The 22,916-nt window shown below is 42.6% G+C and overlaps 1 protein-coding gene and 1 long non-coding RNA gene across 2 annotated transcripts in view; both read right to left on the minus strand.

The window, feature by feature from the left end:
- Window positions 1-8,207, minus strand: part of LOC120998036 — a 29,515-nt gene extending 21,308 nt beyond the window's left edge. The window contains exons 1-2 of the long non-coding RNA XR_005778285.1: window positions 8,196-8,207; window positions 5,644-5,649 (exon numbers count right to left, since the gene is read on the minus strand). This is a non-coding gene — a long non-coding RNA (uncharacterized LOC120998036). The remainder of the gene's footprint in view (window positions 1-5,643; window positions 5,650-8,195) is intronic.
- Window positions 1-22,916, minus strand: part of LOC120998035 (cytochrome P450 2J5-like) — a 270,926-nt gene that overhangs the window by 216,751 nt on the left and 31,259 nt on the right. The gene's annotated exons all lie outside the window — the stretch shown is intronic.

Genomic DNA, 22,916 nt, shown 5'->3' on the forward strand with positions numbered 1-22,916 from the left:
CAGGATATTCCAGTGCTTCGTTACTACTTTTCTGATGTTTTGATGGTCTCTGTTGTATCTGGTGATAAGGTTGTATTGGTATCCTTTCTCGTCCGTAGTTTTTGGGAGTGGTGGTTTCAACGCTTCTTTTTGATCTATTTTTAGGATCCTCTGGGTCGACGCCTTGATTAGACTTTTGGGGTAGCCTTTTTCCAGAAAACGATCTTTAAGAATTCCTAGTTGTGTTTTGAGGGTCTTTTCGTTGGAACAGTTTCTCCGTACTCTTTTCATTTGCCCGTAAGGTATATTTTTCTTCCATTTGGTGTGGTGGCAGCTGGAGTATTCTAAGTAGCTGTTGGCGTCTACTTTTTTAAAATGAGTGCTGGTGGTAATCTTGTTGTTGATGATTTCGATCTGTAAATCTAAAAATGTTGAGCTCTTGGAGTCGGATTCATATGTAAATTGAAGGCCCCAGTCGTTCTGATTTAACATCGATATGAATGGAGTTAGGTCCTCAGCGTTGCCCCCCCAGATGAAGATAATGTCATCGATATATCGGCGGTAAAAAAGCACATCCTTATGGGATTGGAGACCTAGAGACTCTTCAAAAAGGCCTACGAACAAGTTTGCGTAAGAGGGTGCGAATTTCGTACCCATAGCGGTACCCCTTGTTTCTATGTAAAAGGTATCGTTAAAGGTGAAAAAATTGTGTTCTAGAATGAATTGTATTGCGTTTAGAATGAATTCCTTCTGAGGGGAGGACATTTCTTGGTCCCGTTCCAGATAATGTTTGACTGCACGTAATCCTAAATCATGCCGGATGTTACTGTAGAGGGATGCCACGTCAAGTGTGACCCAAAAGTAGTGATCCTTCCAAACTATATTGCTGAGGGTGTTAATCAGGTCTGCGGAATCTCTTAGGTGGGAAGGGAGTTTCTGTACATATTTCTGTAGGAACGTGTCGACATACGCTGAGAGGTTAGATGTAAGTGAGTTTATGCCGGAAATGATTGGTCTACCGGGTGGGTTGGTGAGGGTTTTGTGGATTTTGGGTAGGAAGTAGAAGCGAGCAGTGGTGGGGTGATTGGGCGTGAGGAATGTTTTTTCTTTTTTGTTAAGGGTGTTTTGGTTATAACCAGAATCTATAAGTTCTATCAATGTTTTTTTGAAGATGGCCGTTGGGTCATCTATAAGGACTTTATAGTATGTTTGGTCGGACAGGATTCTAGTGGATTCCTGTATATAGTAGGCGAGGTCCATGATTACGACCCCACCTCCTTTGTCTGCATTTTTTATTACGATGTTTTTGTTTTTCTTAAGATCTGTCAAAGCTCTTTTTTCTCGATTATTGAGATTATTTGGAGTGTCAGAGATTCGGGCTTCTTTCAGGGTTTTTAAGTCGTCTAAAACTATATTAAGAAAGCTCTCTAGATGGGGGCCTCTGCTTTGTAGTGGATAAAAGGAAGATTTGTTCTTTAGACCTGATGGGATGGGGGTATTTGTTTGATCTTCATTTTGGGCAGATGGTACTATTTCTTGAGTGGTGGGCAGGGACCGGACACTGGAAATGATGTTATTAATATTGTTCGTGTCGACTCCTGGTAGTGGGTTTTCTTTTTCTCCTGAGATAATTTCTTTTATGGCAAAATGTCTTTTGAGTGTTAATTTTCGTATCCATTGGTTTATGTCGACAAATAATCCGGGATCGGATGTGTTTGTGGGACAAAAAGAAAGTCCTTTACTGAGCACACTAAATTCATCTGTTTTGAGTTTGTATTTTGATAAGTTGAATATTCCTTTGGTGTCTTGTGGTGTGTAATTTTTCGCGTTTTCTTCTAGTGTGATGGGGACTGAGGTATCTGGTCTGCGGTTGTGTTCGTTGGTGTAATGAGTGGTTTGAGTTTTCTCTTTTTTGGAGTGTTTGGTTCTTCCCCCTCTACATCCCCTGAATCGTTTTTTACCCTTTTTCGGGATGGAGGAACGGGACTGAAAAAATGAGTAATCTTGAGGTTTTGGGGATTGAGGGTGGGCGTGAAGGGGATCGGGCCTGTTGGAGTGAAGAAGGGGCTCAGGACTTGTAGGCTGGAGATTATCTGTCTGGCCGGAGGGGTGAGGTTGTTTGTTGTAGGTGAGATTCTCCCTAAAAAAGGGCTTTCGGAGAGATTGGAGGGTAGTGCTAAAAAAAGTTCAGATTGTGTGGTAGATACTGAGTGTGTTGAAATGTTGGATCCTGTAAGGATGGGGGATGTATGGGATTTATTCGGGGAGGAAGGGGATTGGTTCGGAGAGGAGATGGATTGTGTTGGACTGGGGCTAGAGCACACTAATTTTGTTTGTTGCTTCGGTGGAGTGGGGCTTTTGTTGTGCGGGACAGTGGGATGAGGGGGACTCCTAACTGCTGTGGAGACTAATGTGGTGTCTCCCCTATTGGGTGGGCCAATGTGTTTCGGCCCACAGGGGGGATCTTGTGTCTGTATGGTACCCCAGTGTGTCTTTGGGGGGATTGCTATTCTGGCTGTTGTTTCTTGGGCTCGGACGGGTTTGGGGTAGGGCGTACGGTTTTTTTGGGATCTTAATATCCCCTGTGTGTTGCTGTTGTAAAAAACTCTGTTCTGCGACCTGGATTGTGTTGAAGTGGGTCTGTGTTGGAGGTCCAGATGGGTAGGTCTAGTATACGAAAATTTGGAATTGGTGTGTGCGTTATTAGAAGGGAGGGGAAAAGAGTGTTTTCTTTCCCAGGACCTGGTCTTATTAAGGTTATAGTCTCTGATGTCCCTTAAAAGTTTGTTACATTTTCTAAGTGCCTCGTTATATTCAAAGCGTCTGAGAGGATCCCACAGGGGATTTCTCTCATCTTTTTTGAAGAGTCTCTAGGTCTCCAATCCCATAAGGATGTGCTTTTTTACCGCCGATATATCGATGACATTATCTTCATCTGGGGGGGCAACGCTGAGGACCTAACTCCATTCATATCGATGTTAAATCAGAACGACTGGGGCCTTCAATTTACATATGAATCCGACTCCAAGAGCTCAACATTTTTAGATTTACAGATCGAAATCATCAACAACAAGATTACCACCAGCACTCATTTTAAAAAAGTAGACGCCAACAGCTACTTAGAATACTCCAGCTGCCACCACACCAAATGGAAGAAAAATATACCTTACGGGCAAATGAAAAGAGTACGGAGAAACTGTTCCAACGAAAAGACCCTCAAAACACAACTAGGAATTCTTAAAGATCGTTTTCTGGAAAAAGGCTACCCCGAAAGTCTAATCAAGGCGTCGACCCAGAGGATCCTAAAAATAGATCAAAAAGAAGCGTTGAAACCACCACTCCCAAAAACTACGGACGAGAAAGGATACCAATACAACCTTATCACCAGATACAACAGAGACCATCAAAACATCAGAAAAGTAGTAACGAAGCACTGGAATATCTGCTGAAAGATCCATCCTCAAAAATATACTACCCCAATTGCCGTCCATAACTTTTAAAAGGGCACAAACCATCAAAAATATCATCGCCCCATCCTGTCCCAAACTCAAAGCCCCTACGAATACAATCGTTCCACTACCCATGAAAAAAGGATGTTTTAAATGTGGCATTAAAAAGTGCAAATGCTGCGCAATGATTGCACACGGCACTAAGACCATCGAAACAGGGGGTCCCTCGGGTCCCTGGACTATAAAACAAGATTTAAACTGCGGAACCAGAAACGTCATCTATCTCCTAAAATGTCCCTGCGGTTTAAATACGTCGGTAGGACCACACAAACCCTCAGAGAAAGAATGTGTGAGCACAGGTCCAACATTAAACGTAAAGTCCTAACACACAGCGTATCACGACATTTCTCCGAAAGGCATGAGGGATCCATAATCGGTCTCACAGTCACACCCCTAGAAACCATCACCTCATCATACCAACAGTTATGCCGGAAGGAAATGTTCTGGATATTTACACTAAACACCCTATCCCCTTTCGGTTTGAATGAATGTCTAGAATATTCTAACTATTAAAAGAGTACCACTATCCCAACCCTGTATTTTTCACCTATGATACAATCACAGCATCATCCATACGTCCCTATCCGTATACGCATTTAAAACATGATATCTATGTATCTATCTATACAGATATTTTTTATAAAAAAAAAAAAATTTCTTTTATATATATATATATTTTTTTATTTTTATTTTATTTTTAATTTTATTTTTAATTTTATTTTTATATATATATTATTTTTATATATATATATATATATATTATTTTTTTCTTATATAGTTATATATTTTTTATGATACATATTTTTTACAAGTTATATATATATATGAGTTGTTTCTAGATATGATCCAGTGATCAATGTATATATTTATCATCAATATCACCCCTGTCAATTAATCATGATCTTTCCACTATCACTTGTTGGATTACTATTGATACCTGCTGCAGTCCCCCTTGTATTATCTAAAATATCGCCCCTGATTAGAACCCTTCCCCCAAACCCCAATCACATGACAATGGATAAAATGACTCCACCCACACTAATTGACACCATTGTGCAAAAACCTATTTGTATTAATATCCCGAGACTCAGTATGAATCTATTCGTAAGGACCCCCCCCCCCCTTTGTTTTTCTTTCCCTTTTTTTATTTTTGTTTTGTTTTCAAACCCCTTGACGGTATAACATACACACCCCCGTCTGGAGGCGCGGTTCCGGTTCTGGTGCGTTCCACGATGGGACACACCGGAAGTCGGGTATGCGTTCCACCACGAACATTACATAAGACTTTGCACAGACCCATAGTAGCACCCGGGACTTCCGTTTCCGGTGCGCTCCACGGTGGAATATACCGGAAGTCCGGTTTGCGTTCCACCGTGGCGCAGTGAAGAAAGGGGGACACACACTATCTTTCACATTCAAAGGAGGGTGTAGGTTACCCCTACTAACCCCATATGTTTTCTAAATGGCCCCACTGTATTTTAGATCGATTTTACCTATCGAACCAATGCTTTTGAGATGTAGAGGTCGTCACTTCCGATGCGTTCCACAGTGGAACGCATGCAGAAACCGGAAGTGACACAATTTGATGCCGTTCCTGGCGGTCTTTTTGGCTTTTTCACATACTATTTAAACCCCATCTTATTGTATATTGTATATTGAATGTATCTGTACTTTAGATCGATTTTACCTATCAAACCAATTCTTTTGAGATGTAGAGGTCGTCACTTCCGATGCGTTCCACAGTGGAACGCATGCAGAAACCGGAAGTGACACAATTTGATGCCGTTTTTGGCGGTCTTTTTGGCTATTTCACATGCTATTTAAACCCCATCTTACTGTATATTGAATGTCTATGCTCCTGATGAAGGGGACCCATTAAGAGGCCCCGAAACGCGTTGAGCTGCTCCTTCCCCCAACCCTGGCTCTTGGAATAAAAAGAATAAAAGAAAGAACAAGGACTCGAGAGTGATCTTTGTCCATTTCTAAGACTCTACTGGCGATCCAGGCGCAGGAGGTGTAGTGTGGGTGTCTTGAGCTTTATCCCACATTACCCTCCTGGGTGAAGTGAGTCACTTAAATTTTGATTTTATATTTCAATTTTATACTTGTCAATTTATAATTGTCTTAACCATATGTTTTTATCTCAATTAGCGACATAATACTTTTATCTCAATTAGCGACATAATAAGTGCTATCTTTTATGGGTTATATACCCCCACAAATTTAGATATTAGGGATTTTGGCGCCGCTCCCGTGGTCCTTTTTTAGCGTCTCCACGCTACCCCACTCCCAAGGTGCTCAGAAAGTCAGAGCTGCTTCAAAAAGCGGAAATTCACATTTTTGTACCATAGTTTGTAAATGCTATAACTTTTACCCAAACCATTTTTTTTTTACCCAAACATTTTTTTTTATCAAAGACATGTAGAACAATAAATTTAGAGAAAAATTTATATATGGATGTCGTTTTTTTCGCAAAATTTTACAACTGAAAGTGAAAAATATCATTTTTTTGCAAAAAAAATCGTTAAATTTCAATTAATAACAAAACAAGTAAAAATGTCAGCAGCAATGAAATACCACCAAATGAAAGCTCTATTAGTGAGAAGAAAAGGAGGTAAAATTCATTTGGGTGGTAAGTTGCATGACCGAGCAATAAACCGCTAAAGTTGTGGAGTGCCGATTTGGAAAAAAGGGCCTGGTCACTAGGGATGTATAAACCTGTGATCCTTAAGTGGTTAAGCAGACTGTGATTTTCTATTGTTGTGACTTAGATAAACACCAGATCACATTTTATGACCAATTTGTGCAGAAATCCATATCATTCCAAAGAGTTCACATACTTTTTCTTGCAACTGTATATATGTATATATATATTTATATACACGCACAAACATATATACATACATGCATGTATACACAGACACACACACACATATATACACATATATGTACACATGTATATACACATATACACTCACCTAAAGAATTATTAGGAACACCATACTAATACGGTGTTGGACCCCCTTTTGCCTTCAGAACTGCCTTAATTCTATGTGGCATTGATTCAACAAGGTGCTGATAGCATTCTTTAGAAATGTTGGCCCATATTGATAGGATAGCATCTTGCAGTTGATGGAGATTTGAAGGATGCACATCCAGGGCACGAAGCTCCTGTTCCACCACATCCCAAAGATGCTCTATTGGGTTGAGATCTGGTGACTGTGGGGGCCATTTTAGTACAGTGAACTCATTGTCATGTTCAAGAAACCAATTTGAAATTATTCGAGCTTTGTGACATGGTGCATTATCCTGCTGGAAGTAGCCATCAGAGGATGGATACATGTTCTCATTCTGTTTACGCCAAATTCAGACTCTACCATTTGAATGTCTCAACAGAAATCGAGACTCATCAGACCAGGCAACATTTTTCCAGTCTTCAACAGTCCAATTTTGGTGAGCTCGTGCAAATTGTAGCCTCTTTTTCCTATTTGTAGTGGAGATGAGTGGTACCCGGTGGGGTCTTCTGCTGTTGTAGCCCATCCGCCTCAAGGTTGTGCATGTTGTGGCTTCACAAATGCTTTGCTGCATACCTCGGTTGTAACGAGTGGTTATTTCAGTCAACGTTGCTCTTCTATCAGCTTGAATCAGTCGGCCCATTCTCCTCTGACCTCTAGCATCCACAAGGCATTTTTGCCCACAGGACTGCCGCATACTGGATGGTTTTCCCTTTTCACACCATTCTTTGTAAACCTTGGAAATGGTTGTGCGTGAAAATCCCAGTAACTGAGCAGATTGTGAAATACTCACACCGGCCCGTCTGGCACCAACAACCATGCCATGCTCAAAATTGCTTAAATCACCTTTCTTTCCCATTCTGACATTCAGTTTGGAGTTCAGGAGATTGTCTTGTCCAGGACCACACCCCTAAATGCATTGAAGAAACTGCCATACGATTGGTTGACTAGATAATTGCATTAATGAGAAATAGAACAGGTGTTCCTAATAATTCTTTAGGTGAGTGTATATACAGTACAGACCAAAAGTTTGGACACACCTTCTCATTCAAAGAGTTTTCTTTATTTTCATGACTATGAAGGCATCAAAACTATGAATTAACACATGTGGAATTATATACATAACAAACAAGTGTGAAACAACTGAAAATATGTCATATTCTAGGTTCTTCAAAGTAGCCACCTTTTGTTTTGATTACTGCTTTGCCCACTCTTGGCATTCTCTTGATGAGCTTCAAGAGGTAGTCCCCTGAAATGGTCTTCCAACAGTCTGCTTTTTTCTTGCCATAATACCAACTCTAACAGTCTATTCAGTAGGACTATCAGCTGTGTATCCACCTGACTTCTCCTCAACGCAACTGATGGTCCCAACCCCATTTATAAGGCAAGAAATCCCACTTATTAAACCTGACAGGGCACACCTGTGAAGTGAAAACCATTTCAGGGGACTACCTCTTGAAGCTCATCAAGAGAATGCCAAGAGTGTGCAAAGCAGTAATCAAAGCAAAAGGTGGCTACTTTGAAGAACTTAAAAGAAACTGTACTCTGAACGTAGATTTTGAAAAAGAAGCTATTACATTAAAACAACAATTCCTAATAAAACAATACCCAGAAGAAACCATAGATTTGGCCTTAACTGAAGTTAAAAATATGGAAAGAAAATCCTTTTTTGAAAACAAGAATAAAAAGAAACAAGAGGAATCAGGGGAAAAAATAAGACTAATACTTCCGTTTCATGGACAATATAAGAAAATCAATACCCTAATACGGAAACACTGGCACCATTTACAAAGGGACAAAATTATAGGTCCATTGCTTCCAAACAATCCATTAATCTCGTATACCAAGGCACCCAATCTGGGCATATTGATTGCCCCTACTATAAAAAATCCAGGCAAAAATATCAAATCCAATTGGCTCAATCTAAAGGGATTCTATAGATGTGGAGTCTGTAATAATTGTAAATTAACACATTTCCCGAAAAAAACCATACAGGTCCAATCAAGACAAAATTCCTTCAGTTACACAATCAAAGACAATCTGTCATGCAATTCCTCAGATGTCATCTACATCTTGGAATGTCCGTGCCACAAACAATATGTGGGCCGGACGAAAAGATTGTTCAAAAAGAGGATAGCAGAACATATTGGTAACATTAAAAAAGGTTATGAAAATCATACATTGTCTCAGCATTTTAAAACACATCATAATAAGGATCCCTCGGGACTAATATACATAGCATTTGAAAAAGTATATAAACCTTGGAGAGGGGGCAATCACATATCAAGTATGTCCAGAGCAGAATCACGTAAGATCTTCGAATTTGAGACAATTACCCCTGCCGGCCTAAATGCAGAGTTAGAGTTATTTGGATTTTTATAGGGGGATGTGCCCCTCTGGGACAGTCTGTCGAGTTCGGGCTGTTTATCAGCATCTCGACGGCCTCTCCCAGTCGGGTCCTTCCCCCTTATCTACACTCATATACGTATTTATCTACATTTAATATAATCAAGATGAACACAAATAGATCCAGATTAAGAAAAAGAGGAACAACAACACTCTCTGTCGATTTTATGATTTTATGCTATTATGCTTCTTATTAAATTAAATTATTTTTATTGTGTTATATGAATGTTGATTTATTTATAGGAATGTATATGGGAATTTTTTACAAAAATTTTTTTTACAAAAATTTCTTTACAAAAACTTTTTATAAATCTTTTATAAATTTTAATATTGATGTCAAATATTGATAATAACACACCCCCATTATTTATGATAGTCATATATCCTATCTAATGCTTTATGTTATCTATAGCCTCTAAGTTATTTATACAGAATGATATCTGTTGTATTATATGTCATTTTTTATCCGAATTCCATTTCACATTTTGGATTTATCCTGGATGTCTTAATGATCCCTCCTCTATAAAAGGAGGGAAAAGAACAGTACTATTCACCACTGATGAAGGTGCAAGAGTGCACCGAAACGCGTTTGGTTTTACCCAGAATAGTACTTGGATTGTGTATTAAAAAAGTCCTTTTATCAACTAAAGGTGAATATTATACAGCTTACTAACAAATTGGTAAGCAGTCCGGAACAGCAGACCGACACTTCCGGTCATAGGAACGTCACATCCTGTATAGCAGAGAGTGACGCAGCGATCCAGGAAGCCGGAACACAAGAAGACGCCGAAGACGCCGAAAGACACGTGCGCACCACCGCTACATGCCGCAGAGGATCGGATGACCTTAGAAGGACACTTTCTTTACAGCAGCTGCCCGGAGCACAACCATATGGGGTAAGACTGTTCCAGCTTTTCTCTTAAGTGACTATACTTCCAGGACACAAGTGGAGATAAGCGGACTTATTTTATCATAATATAAGACCTATATGCAGACTGATCATCTGCATAGGTAGGCATCCATTGGTCATACAAGGACTATTTTCTGCCATCTATATATCTTTACTCTATAAGAGGAACTAGAATGTTCCTGATATTAGTTTAATAACTTTTAATTGCATGATGAAATTTTACTGCTTCTGTATGCCACATTACTATTGAAAGTTGCCACTACATCCATCATTTGTAGAAAGGCATAATTTTACAATAAATAAATAATTGAGATATACCTCATATATTATTGAAGTCCTATATATACCCAGCCATTCGAGTGCCCTCCATCCTGTGAAATCTTTACCATATATATATATATATATATATATATTTATATACACGCACAAACATATATATACATACATGCATGTATACACAGACACACACACACACATATATGCACACATGTATATACACATATATATATATTAAATTTTACTACTGAAAAATGCTAGTAGAAAGGGGATTAAAAGGTTAATCGCAAGGAGGCCAGTGGGGCGCTGCTCAACACCTAATGTCATTGTATTTAATTAATATAAAAAAAATGGCAGCATCTCTGTATCATAATAACAGTAATCTGCCATTTTCTTCACTGCCAGGTCTTTTTATAGCACGGTCATGGGAACCAATCACAGGTCGGTTCTCACGGAAATTAAGGTTAAATACCTTGTTAACCAATATGACATAATTGTTTTGACAAGCTGTCATCACCAATTAAGCTGGATTGCCAGAGAACCGGCCTGTGATTGGTTCCCATGACCGTGGGAACTAGAATGTGATTGGCTAAATATTCTGTATTGAGCGATCTAGAGCTATAAAAAGACCTGGCAGTGAAGAAAATGGTAGATTACTGTTATTAGGATACAGAGATGCTGCCATTTTTTTTTTATATTAATTAAATACAATGACATTAGGTGTTGAGCAGCGCCCCACTGGCCTCCTGTCGATTAACCTTTTAATCCCCTTTCTACTAGCATTCAATTATTTGCTCAGGGGATAAAGTGGTGAGATCGGTTATTTACAGTTCTGTATGGTACTTTCTATGGTTCAGTTCAGCGCCTCTGTTTTTTTAATTATTCATAATTAAAAATCAAATTATTCATTTTTATTCATAAAAATACGAGGATTGTGTTTGCAGTGATCTACCAGTGCTGCACCGACTTTCCCCGTGTGTAGTGTGTGTCTGCCAGCCTTAGGATTTGCTGTCATTAGTCCTCCTTATGATGTGCAGTGTGTGAGGCTGGTGGTCACAGGTCATGGCTCTGCCAGCTCTCCAGGGCACAGGATTCCTGCTGGAGACCCTTTCACTGCTGGTGCCCTGGAGCGCACGGCATCAGTGTGTACAGAGATGCTGTGCGCTCCCATTGCTCTGATGTTTGCAGCGCATCCAAATGTCCATGAGATGTGACAGCTGTACTCCCCTTTGTATGGTTCCATTCAGCGCTTCTGGTTGTTTTAATTATTCATAAATTAATCCTGAAAATGGGGCAAATTTGGACTGGCGATCAGTTTACAGTACTTTATGCGGGACTTCTGTAATGGAATAAGCCTTGCCACCTACAGTACTCCTATCTCCACAGCGAAACTTTGATATTTACTGTATAGCGCACGGGAACTAACTAACTGACTGTAGTTCCATGCGCCATCTGGTGTTCACTAAACAACATTGCACCCTGAATTTTCTCAATGGCTATTTACGCGATTCGGGTTTGCTAATTGAATTGGAAATCGCTTTGCACTGCCGCGATTCTGAAGGGAGCGCTAGTGATGCTATATCTGTATGTCCCGGAGCGGCATTGTTCACGGGAGCACACAGCATCATACTTTATAATGATGCTGTGCACGTCGAACCGCCTGCTGTGCTTTTGTCTTGCACTCATAAAATCATGTGCGGGACTATAGCCACGACATGCACAGCATCATTGTAATCTATGATGCTGTGTGCTCCCGTGCTCACGATCAATGCCGCTCAGGGACATATGTGTAGTGTCCCACTCCAGGTATATGTAATTTCATTATGTTAGAAAAAGACTGGCACTCTGACATATATTGATCACATGGAAACAATGTGCCAGAGCTATGTAATAGATACAAAGACTCCAGCCAAGTCGTATTTGGTGCAATTTGTTTTATTTGCGTATCAACGGTGGTTGCTGCGGCGGAGTGACGTTTCGGCACCTCCGTGCCTTCATCAGACTGCAGCAAAAATAAATATAGATATAATATAATATAAATCAGTGAATAGAGTGCCGTATAACATGACAGCGGATACATAGCATAAGTCTCTATGTGCGTCATACATCCACAAACGTATATATTATAAGAGAGTAGTGGATTCACGGATCCAAATTTTTAAGGAACAAAGAAAAAAAGAAAGAAAAAAGAAGAAAAGCAATCAGGTAAACTAAAATAATGGTATCAATGCATATTTTCAAATACTGAAGTTCAAGGCTGAAAGAGCCTCTCGTGGTAAGGACACAGTCAGGTGCCGCCATCTCTCAATCAAAGAAGGGAGGGCTGTGATGTGGGGTTAAGGGAATTATCAGGTATGCCCCTACTATGACATACCCACTATATGACCCTTTCAATTAAATATGGCCCCTTATACTCTTTAGGACAGCGATTACTGGCCTATTTCAGTACAAAAAGAAAAATATACACGCAGTTCACTTCTGCAGTTATATGTGGTGAAAGCGTTTAGTGGTGTATTTCAGTACAAACCGAATAATATATACGCACTTCACTGTCGTAGTTATTTTTGTTGAAAGCATTTAGTGGCCTATTGCAGTACAAAAAGAAAAATATATACTGTAAGAAGGTACCTGGAATCATCGTGGATGGAAGGTATGTGGCACCAAGGTTCCTGGCCTTGGTGAAGTAAGAACCGGTATTTTATGTATCAGCAGCAGCTATTGCTAATTGACGCCTAAAGATTTAGCATCGCTGTTATAGCTGATCTGGGACGGCTCTTTCTGGGAGTAGTCAAAGTGCTGAGTGGGTGACTACTCCCCATGTTCGGGCCGGGTTTTGCCAGTCATAAAAACCAGCCAGCACTGCCAGGTGTGTGGATTTACCTCCCTCTGTCAGTGGAGCTCAGGAGTCTGTGTGCTGTGAACTGAGGGCTGTGCTGGGATTTGAGGTTTGAGTCGGGCTGGAGGACTCGGGCCCCTCTAAATGCGAACAGGCCGCCTATGGACTTGATGAGGCTGAACGGCTAACAGGGTGTGAATTAACACCCAGGAGAAAAGGTGACTTTTTTTGTTTATGGACTTTCCTTGTGTGTGAACAAACAGCAAGCCATCTGCGTTTTGCGATACACCTTATCTGCATTTTGTTATACACCAATGTGTGAATAAACACCGCTGTTTGATTTAAGAACTGTGTACTCTATACTGCATCTGCTAGTCCTAACTACCAGAGCGAATCCCTACAATACGCATTCCACTGTTGCAGTTATTTGTGGCCTATTTCAGCCCATTTCTTTCAAAAGAAAAATATATACGCAGTTCACTTCTGCAGTTATATATGGTAAAAGTGTTTAGTAACGTATTTCAGTACAAAAAGAAAAATATATACACACTTTACTGTTGCAATTATTTGTGGTGAAAGCGATTACTAGCCTATTTCAGTACAAAAAGAAAAATATATTTGTCGCTTTTAATTTATTTAGTACAGCTAAAAGTATGTCATAAGAGAAGTGCCAGGCAGATGTCGCAGCAGAGTAAGGGGCCGTGGCAGCAGAAGTCATAGCGAGAGGCCTGAGCTCCCGGTGTCAGCTAGCGGTCATGTCTTAACCAGCAACCCAGCGGTTCTTGATAGTATAACTAGGTCATCCACTTCATCCCAAGTTACATCAGACACCCCCAGCCAACAGTCTGTGGGTTTGTCAGACAGAACCATTAGTTGGCATGGCCCAGGAGCAGGCCCTGTGCCCTTATCTGTCCTCAACCTGCCTCTGTCCTTTGCTGTTCCATCACCCACAGAAGTATTGTATGCTGTGGGCTCAGCTCCACTATACAGCGAGGACGAGCTACTACAGGACAGTCAGCAGCTACTGCCCAGCCAAGTTCTGGAGGAGACATCCGCCGCTTCCTCCGCTAGGCGGGAAAGAAGTGATGAGGAGAGTGGCATAGGAGGTGGTGGTGCGAGCGGTCAGGCTCCTGACCCAGAGACGGTTGAGGAGGACATCAGTGACGTGCAGACACTACTCGATGATGGCGAAGCCGATCGCACTTGGGAGCCGTGTGAAGAAGGGGCTTCATCATCATCAGGAGAAGAGGGTGCCAGCTTGCCCGTGAGGCAGCGGCTGAGCCAGTAAATCGCTAGCATAGCCGGGAGTCAGCAGGGTGGCAGCAGTGGGAGGTTGGGAGCCAAACGGGCACGGGGTAGACCACCCGCTTTTCAGAAGCCTACCTGCCCGGAAAGGAGTGGTGCACGGGTTCACGGGAGCGGCGGTAGCAGTAATTCAGTGCATACTGTTGTGGGTAAACTCACCTACTCAGCGGTGTAGCAGTTTTTTGTTAAGCCGTCGGAGGAGGTGAAGGTGGCCATATGTAGAATCTGTGGGCAGAAGGTGAAACGTGGCCAGGGTGCCAATGTTGGCACTACAGCCCTGTGTCAACATATGCAGCGTCGCCACCCAGTGGCCTGGGAGAACCGTGGCTCTGATGGGGTGGTCCAGCCTGCTGCATCACCCAGTGGAACGCACCCGATTTTAGGCACTCAAGCTCCACTACCTCAGCCGAAGGGAGCTGTCTGTCCTTCCCATCGTCTGCTGTTCCTGATGCTTCTGCTCCTCCTACTCCTCGTCAGTCATTCCCGTCAGCAATCGATCACCGAAGCGATTGCCAAGAGACAACAGTATGCGTGCACGCATCCAACGGCACAGAAGCTGAACATGCTCCTGTCCAAGTTGCTGGTGCTGCAGTCCCTCCCTTTCCAAGTGGTGGACGCTGCACCATTCAGAGAACTGATGACTTGTGCTGAGCAGAGGTGGAGAGTCCCAAGCCGTAATTTCTTTGCGAAAAATGCAGTACCAGCCCTGCACAAATATGTAGAACAGAAGGTGGGCCAGTCCTTGAGCCTGTCGGTGTCTGCCAAAGTGCATGGCAGCGTCCACGTGTGGAGCTGTAACTATGGTCATGGACAATACATGTCCTTTACGGCCCACTGGGTGAATGTGGTTCCTGAACAGCCACACCAGCAACTTGGCCAGGTCACGCCGCTTCCGCCTCCACATTCTCACGCCGTTGGTCCTGCGACAATGTCCGCCTCTGCCTCCTCATCCTTCACCATGTCCTCAGCCTCCACTGCAGGGACAAGTCACAGTGCCCCTCCAGCATACCACATGTGCAGGGCAAGGCGGTGTCACGCTGTTCTGCACCTGGTTTGCCTTGGTGAACGGAGTCACACAGGGGAAGAACTGCTCCGTGTGATTCATCAAGAAATCGAATCGTGGCTTTCTCCGCGACAACTAAAAATCGGAACCATGGTGATCGACAACGGAAAGAACATGGTGTCGGTGCTATGTCAAGGAAGGATGAGCCATGCGCCCTGCATGGCACACACGTGTTCAATCTGGTTGTCAAGCGGTTCCTGAAGTCTTCCACCCATCTGCAAGCCATCCTAAAAATGGGCAGGAAATTTTGCATGCACTTCAGCCACTGGTACACTGCAAAGCAAACCCTCCTTGAGCTGCAGCAGCAGAACAGCATCCCCCAACATAGGCTGATATGCGATGTTTCCACCCGTTGGAATTCCACCCTCCATATGTTGGACCGGCTATACGAACAGAGAAAGGCCATAAACGATTTCTTGATTATGCAAGTGGATAGTAGTACTCCTCTGTGTAACTTCGATGTCAGCCAGTGGCAGCTCATGTGTGACACCTGCCGTTTGCTCAGGCCCTTTGAGGACACCACGTTATTTGTCAGTCGCCAGGACTACTAGATGAACAACGTCATTCTATTGCTTCATGTCCTGGAACAGATGGTGTTAACAATGGCTGGTCAGGGCACTGGAGACGTGGCGCCTAGATCTCATGGCCACATGAGACCTGTGGGGGATGAACTGGAGGAGGAGGACATTAATGCACAAGCAATGTGTAGTGGTTTTTCTACACAGGTGACAGGAGAGGAGGAGCAGGAGCAGCCAGAGGAGCTACAAGGCGATGAGAAAGACGAGACAGAGCAGTGGAAATAGAGGCAGGGAGTCCCTCCAAGTCACTTGCACAAATGGCCCGATGCTTGCTTGCTTGCGTAGTGACAGCTGAATTGTCACCATTCAGCAGAAGGATGACTTCTAGCTCTCCACCTTGTTGGACCCTCGCTTCCGGTCCAAAATGGGGGCCTTTTTTTATACTCACTGAGAGGGAGGACAAACTGAAGTACTACAGAGACATCCTGTGTAGTCAGTTGGCCGCTGCCTATCTGCGCCAGCAACCATCCTCTCGCAGGTCTGACCAGGGGGGACCCTCTGTGCTCACTTACTCTGCCATGGCTGCTGGGGAGGGGTAGGGTGGGAGGAGCAGTACCAGCTCCATCAGAAGCAGCCTGAGTCTACAGTCGCTGATGAGTAGCTTTCTTCACCTGCATAGTGAAGAAACTACTCACCTGCAGCAGAAGGTAGACCTGGAGCAGGACCTAAACCAGCAGGTGGTGGCATACTTGGACAGCACCCTGCCACTTCACATTAAAGATCCACTAGACTACTGGGTAGCCAAACTGGATTTGTGCCCGCAACTAGCAGAGTTTGCCCTGGAAAAGCCTGGCCAGTAGTGTGGCATCAGAGCGAGTGTTTAGTGCGGCGGGGGCCATAGTTACCCGAGGAGAACTCGCCTTTCCACCCAAAATGTGGAGAGACTGATCTTTGTCAAGATGAATCAGGCGTGGATCATCCAGGATTTCCACCCAACAATCCCTGATTAGATCATCCATGCCGCCTCACCCAAACCTTTAAAAAAAAAAGAGAACCGTTTCTTCTGGCTTGCCTCAGCTACTACTCTGATGCTGCCAACTGCCTGATGCCACACATCTGATGCCAAGTGCTCCTTCTTTCACACATCTTTATCAGTGGGTACTGGTATTGCCACCCACCTCCCCATTCTGTCATCGGGTCATTGTGTGGTCTCCTGATGGTGCTGCTGCAATTTCCACACTATGTCACCTTGCCACTCTGTGGTATCCTGATGCTGCTGCTGCCATGTCCACACTATGTCACCTTGCCACTCTGTGGTATCCTGATGCTGCTGCTGCCATGTCCACACTATGTCACCTTGCCACTCTGTGGTATCCTAATCCTGCTGCTGCCATATCCACACTATGTCACCTTGCCACTCTGTGGTATCCTCCTGATGCTGCTGCTGCCATGTCCACACTATGTCACCTTGCCACTCTGTGGTATCCTGATGCTGCTGCCATGTCCACACTATGTCACCTTGCCACTCTGTGCTATCCTGATGCTGCTGCTGCCATATCCACACTATGTCACCTTGCCACTCTGTGGTATCCTCCTGATGCTGCTGCTGCCATGTCCACACTATGTCACCTTGCCACTCTGTGCTATCCTGATGCTGCTGCTGCCGCAAACTCCAGACTCGGTCATTGTGCCACTCGGTGGCCTTCTCCTGATGCTGCTGCCGCCACCTCCAGACTAGGTCATTGTGCAACTCGGTGGCCTCCTCATACTGCTGCCAACTCCAGAATCGGTCATTGTGCCACTCGGTGGCCTTCTCCTGATGTTGCCCACTCCAGACTGTCATTGTGCCACTCTGTGGCCTTTTCCTGATGCTGCTGCTGCCACCTTCTCCAGACTCGGTCATTGTGCCGCTCGGTGGCCTCCTTATACTGCTGCCACCTCAAGACTCTGTCATTGTGCCACTCTGTGGTCTCCTCATGCTGCTTGAACCTCACCACTATGTCATAGGTCTACTCTATGGACTTCTCATGCTGTTCCCACCCTCCCCCACTTCATGACTGGTCCACTATTTTGGCTTTCGGCCTGGCTGACATCATCATTTATTTGACCTTTCTTCTGATCTGTCAGAAGGAAGGAAAAATGAGACGCACAACGGATCTTGTCTGTGTAGCAGCTGTAAGGCCTGTTTGGTCCTATCAGAATTGGCTTATGATTTGGTAGCCAAAAACAGGAGTGGGTACAAAACACAGAAGACATGCAAATATTCAATTCACCTGTCATCTCTGCTTTAGATCCACTCCTGTTTTATTTGGCATTAGCAATACTGATTGATTATTGAGCAAAGGCTGACCGAGTGAAGGCGTATGCTCCACAGACAGGATCGGGTAACGCAGCAAAACCGCAAACAAATGCTGCGCTACCTAAATGCACTATATAGAAAGTATATTATTGGTATATAACACCTCTGCTTCAATCAGTTTTTTTTTGGGGGGGGGGGGGCAACTGGTATATCACACCAGTAGAAATGATTTGTTCCAATAGCGTTTGGCACTCTGTCTAGCTGCAGTATCGCATAAAAACCGCAAACAACTGCTTCACAATACAAATGCACTATAATATACTTTCTATGTTAGAAAGTATATTATAAGTATATTACACCCCTCAGTAAGTCACACCTATACCAGTCCTTAAAAGGACTTTTGTGGCCCTATTAGCTAGCATTTGGTGTCCCTAACAGTCTGTCCCTGCTCCACACAGCAACCTCTCCCTACACTGGCAAAACACTGAATGTAAAATGGCGGCCAGATCAGGTTTATTTATAAGGTAGGGGGTGTGTCCATGTGCTGAAACATTTCAATTGGCTGTCCTGTACCACCTGATGGATGTGTCATGGGTCAAAGTTCTTCACAATGTAAAAGAATATGGCACTGGCGGACATCTTCATATGTTCGCCCATTCGGCGAACCGCCAACAAGCAAAGTTTGCCGCGAAACGACTGCCGGGCAAACCGCAAGGCCATCTCTAATTAGCAATACTGATGGATTTTTGAGCAAAGGCTGACCGAGTGAAGGCGTATGCTCCACAGACATTATTAAGGTTCAAATAGCCTGGCGGCTAATAGGTTCCCGTTTAAGGTCTATTTTAAAATGTAACATTTATTTTATATTCTTTAAAAAATTACGGGAAAATAGAAAAGAAAAAGAATATAAAATTCCAGTGCTATGGTGCTTGGTGACAGTAATGATTCTATTTGATTTGTTATTACTGCTTATATTTGCAGTCTCTATCCTTTGTATATCTACAACTCTGTCCTGAGGGATTGATCAAGTTGTATTGCCCTGCTTCAGTTTGACAGGAATATCCACAGCCCAAGCCTGAGATGTAGATCTCCGTCAATCCTGCATCAGAGTGGATCGAGTCTGTGTCGCTCTTATCCCTTGATTCCTCTTGAGGATAGAGCGTAACTATTTGTCTCGGCTAACCCAGTGTCTGCAGCACTCCGGGGGCCGGACTCCAAGCACACTGCACTGTCTCTAAAACCTAAACTTGCAGCTCCCCCGACATGTTTCACCACCGATGTGGCGTCTTCAGGGGCTAAGGAGCTACTAACAACAAGATCGCCATGTAGTTTGACCTTTATATATCATATGGGTGGGTCGTTGTCTAGCCATATCCCCTATGATTCGCCGGCGATCTGTTGATAGTCATAAGGATTGGCCAATAGAAATCCATTTGGTACACAGTCAGTAACGAACTAACCTGTGTTAATAGCCAGTGTGCGCCTGCGTGTGAACTTGTAACTTTACCTTATCCTCTCCGTTCCGGGACCTGTCTCACTGAGGTAGATTCACCGCACGGGCACTAAGTATAGGCGCGTGCGCACTGTTCACCACTTCGCCTGCCCACAGGTTATCCCTACTGCGCATGCCTACATACTTAGTTCGTGAATTGCTTAAAGCCCACGATACAGATGTCTATGCGCATGCGTCCACACTCAGCCATTCTTGAGATCCATTTATCCTCTCCACTTATTTCACCAGGTTAAGATCAAGGTACATGCGTCCATATTCTAATTGTATCTCTGAGGAATTCCTCCTACGCATGTGCCGCCTGTTAGTCTGTCAGTTGACAGAATTCTACAGGACTCTCCCAGACCTATGTTTTTGGGTGCATTTAGTATCCCTATTTTTGGAGATTTTACAGGGTGTGTTTCACCTCCTGTGTATTAAAGGGATTTATTGCACTTATTATCCATTTCATTTACATAGGGATATAGGCGACTTCCAGCATGTAGATGTAAATTCATGCAGTATTCCTGGATTGTTGCACTTATTATCCATTTTATTCACTTAGGGATTGGGAGAACTGCAGTATGTAAGTGTAAACTCATACAATTTTTCCAGAGAGGAGAAGGGAAAGGGAGGAAAAAGGGGTAGGGAGGGAGAGGCTGGGGATACAGTATACTCATAAAGGATGTCACAGTCATCCTATTTAGGGGAGATATTATTGCTATTATCTCAGATATTAAATTTTTGTGTCCTTCAGTATATACCAATCAAATCAATTCCCAAAGCTTATTGCTATAATACTGAATATAATGTACCCCCATATAATCCCGATCCCCACTTTGACCTATTAATATACACTTTGCTCTTATATAATGTAGACTAAGGCATGCACACTGCCCTGTGGAAATCCTATAAATAACACTGATCGAGATGGTAATTGGCCAGAGCAATTTTCTCTAAAATCTTCCTTTAATTCCTTGTTTTTTATCCATTAAATTATATATACTAATAATTGAGTCTACTAGGTTTCCTTTTTATATACAAATATAATCTAATACTAGATGAATGCCGTGAATGAAAACCCTTCATTCAGTCCATAAGGACTCATCGTATTTAATCTGTCAATCCAACGGGCTTCACATTGTAACAGTTTTTTGTCTAGATTACCACCTCTTGGTCCCATGGATACCTTTTCTATTCCCCAGAATCTTAGTATCGAACTCTGGTTCCCATGTATGTATTTAACATGTCTGGCCAGAGGGGTGTCTTTATCTGTTTCAATGGTGCTTAGATGTCCAGAGATTCGACGTCTCAGCTCTTGTATGGTTTTACCCACATACAATTTCGGGCATGGACAGGCAGCTATGTATATCACTCCTTGTGTTCTACATGTTATTAATTGCCTAATTTCATATTCTTTCTTGTCTCCAGGGTTCGTAAATCTCTTGATGCGAGGTATATATTTGCAAAAGGAGCAGTTCCCACATGGTGATGACCCCTTATACTTCTCCTTTTTGCTGGTAAGTTGAGTTCTTTCTTCCATCAGGTGACTATGGACCAGCTGGTCCTTTAAATTCGGACCTCTTCTGTATGTTATGGATGGATATGGGGTGAGAACCATCCCTAGATCTCTATCAGATCGTATTATATGCCAGTATTTTTTAATTATACGGCATATCTCATCATTATATCCATCAAAAGTTCCAATGCACCTGATGACTTCACTTTTTTTATGGATTGTTGTTTTCAATAGGTCTTCCCTATTCATGCTCTTGGCTCTATTATAAGCTTTCTTCAGGGGTCTAGTCGGGTAACCTCGCCTTTTAAACCTCTGGAAAAGTTTTTCACTCTCTCTCCCGAAGGCCATTTCATCCGAGCAGTTCCTGCGTGCCCTCAGGTATTGGCCTATTGGTATTCCTCTTTTCAGGGGGAGTGGATGCCAACTATTCCAGTGTAAATAACTATTCGTTGCAGTAGCTTTCCTGTGGACCTCAGTAACAAGATGACCATCTTCTGATTTTTTTATTTTGAGATCAAGAAAAACTATCTCCTCATTCTGGACCTCAAAGGTGTATCTCATCCCTATATTGTTATTATTAAGTCTATGAGCGAATTCCTGAAAAAGGATGTGACCGCCATCCCATAATATGAGAATGTCGTCAATATATCTGCCCCAAAATAAAATGTGGCAGACATATGACGACATCTCATCCGTGAATACAAAATTATTTTCCCACCACCCTAAAAATAAATTTGCATACGTCGGGGCACATGACGTCCCCATCGCAGTCCCATTTATTTGGTGATAAAAGTGTTCCTGAAACATAAAATAGTTGTGCTCCAAAATAAATCTAAGTGCTAATAAAGCAAATTCATTATGTTTTTGAAAATTTTTACTTTTTGTATTCAGATAAGATTCCACCGCGTGTATTCCTAAAGAGTGCTGAATATTACTATAAAGTGACTCGACATCTAGACTTGCTAGAATAATATTAGGGGTGACAGTGATATCATTGATTTTTAAAAGTAAATCTTTTGTGTCCCTAATATATGAGGGCAAGGCGGTCACAAAAGGTCTCATTATTTGATCAACATATTCGCTCAGAGCTTGCGTCAGGTTTTCATTCCCTGAAACTATCGGTCTACCGGGGATGGGTTTCTTATTCTTATGTACCTTTGGTAAGGCATAGAATGTGGAGATGGTAGGATTTTTATTAAACAGATATTGGTATTCATCCTTGGAGATGATATTTGCCTGGAGTGCATCTGTGAGGAAGTTTTTTAGTTCACTCATATAAACCTTTGTGGGGTCCTGAGATAAGACTTTGTAAGTTTTCCTATCTCTTAGAAGTCTCAGGACCATCTCTACATAGTCATTTTTATCTTGTATGACTATGTTGCCCCCCTTATCACTCGGTTTTATTATTATATTTCCACTTTTCTTTAGGGTCTCTAGGGCTTCATGTTCCTGATTACTCAAGTTAGAATTTATGTGACCCTTCCTCATTTTTAGGGATTTTATATCTTGGGTCACGAGGTGTACAAAAGTTTCTATCTCTTGAAATTGTGTAAAATTCGGAGTAATCCTCGATTTAGGTTTTAAAGTTGAGAAGGGTGGATCCGGGATAATCTGATGCCCTTCACTCTCTTTCAATAGATCTTCTAGAGTCTCTACACATCTTTTTTCATTTTCAAATGTCTTGCGTACATCATTTTGTTCTTGTTTGTGTACTTTGTGTAGGGCTAATTTCCGGGCAAAAAGATTTATATCCTTGATCCAAAGGAACTTGTCGCACTGAGGGACTGGCGCAA

The sequence above is a fragment of the Bufo bufo genome, chromosome 4 (assembly GCF_905171765.1).
Source record: "Bufo bufo chromosome 4, aBufBuf1.1, whole genome shotgun sequence".
NCBI classification, from domain to species: domain Eukaryota; kingdom Metazoa; phylum Chordata; class Amphibia; order Anura; family Bufonidae; genus Bufo; species Bufo bufo.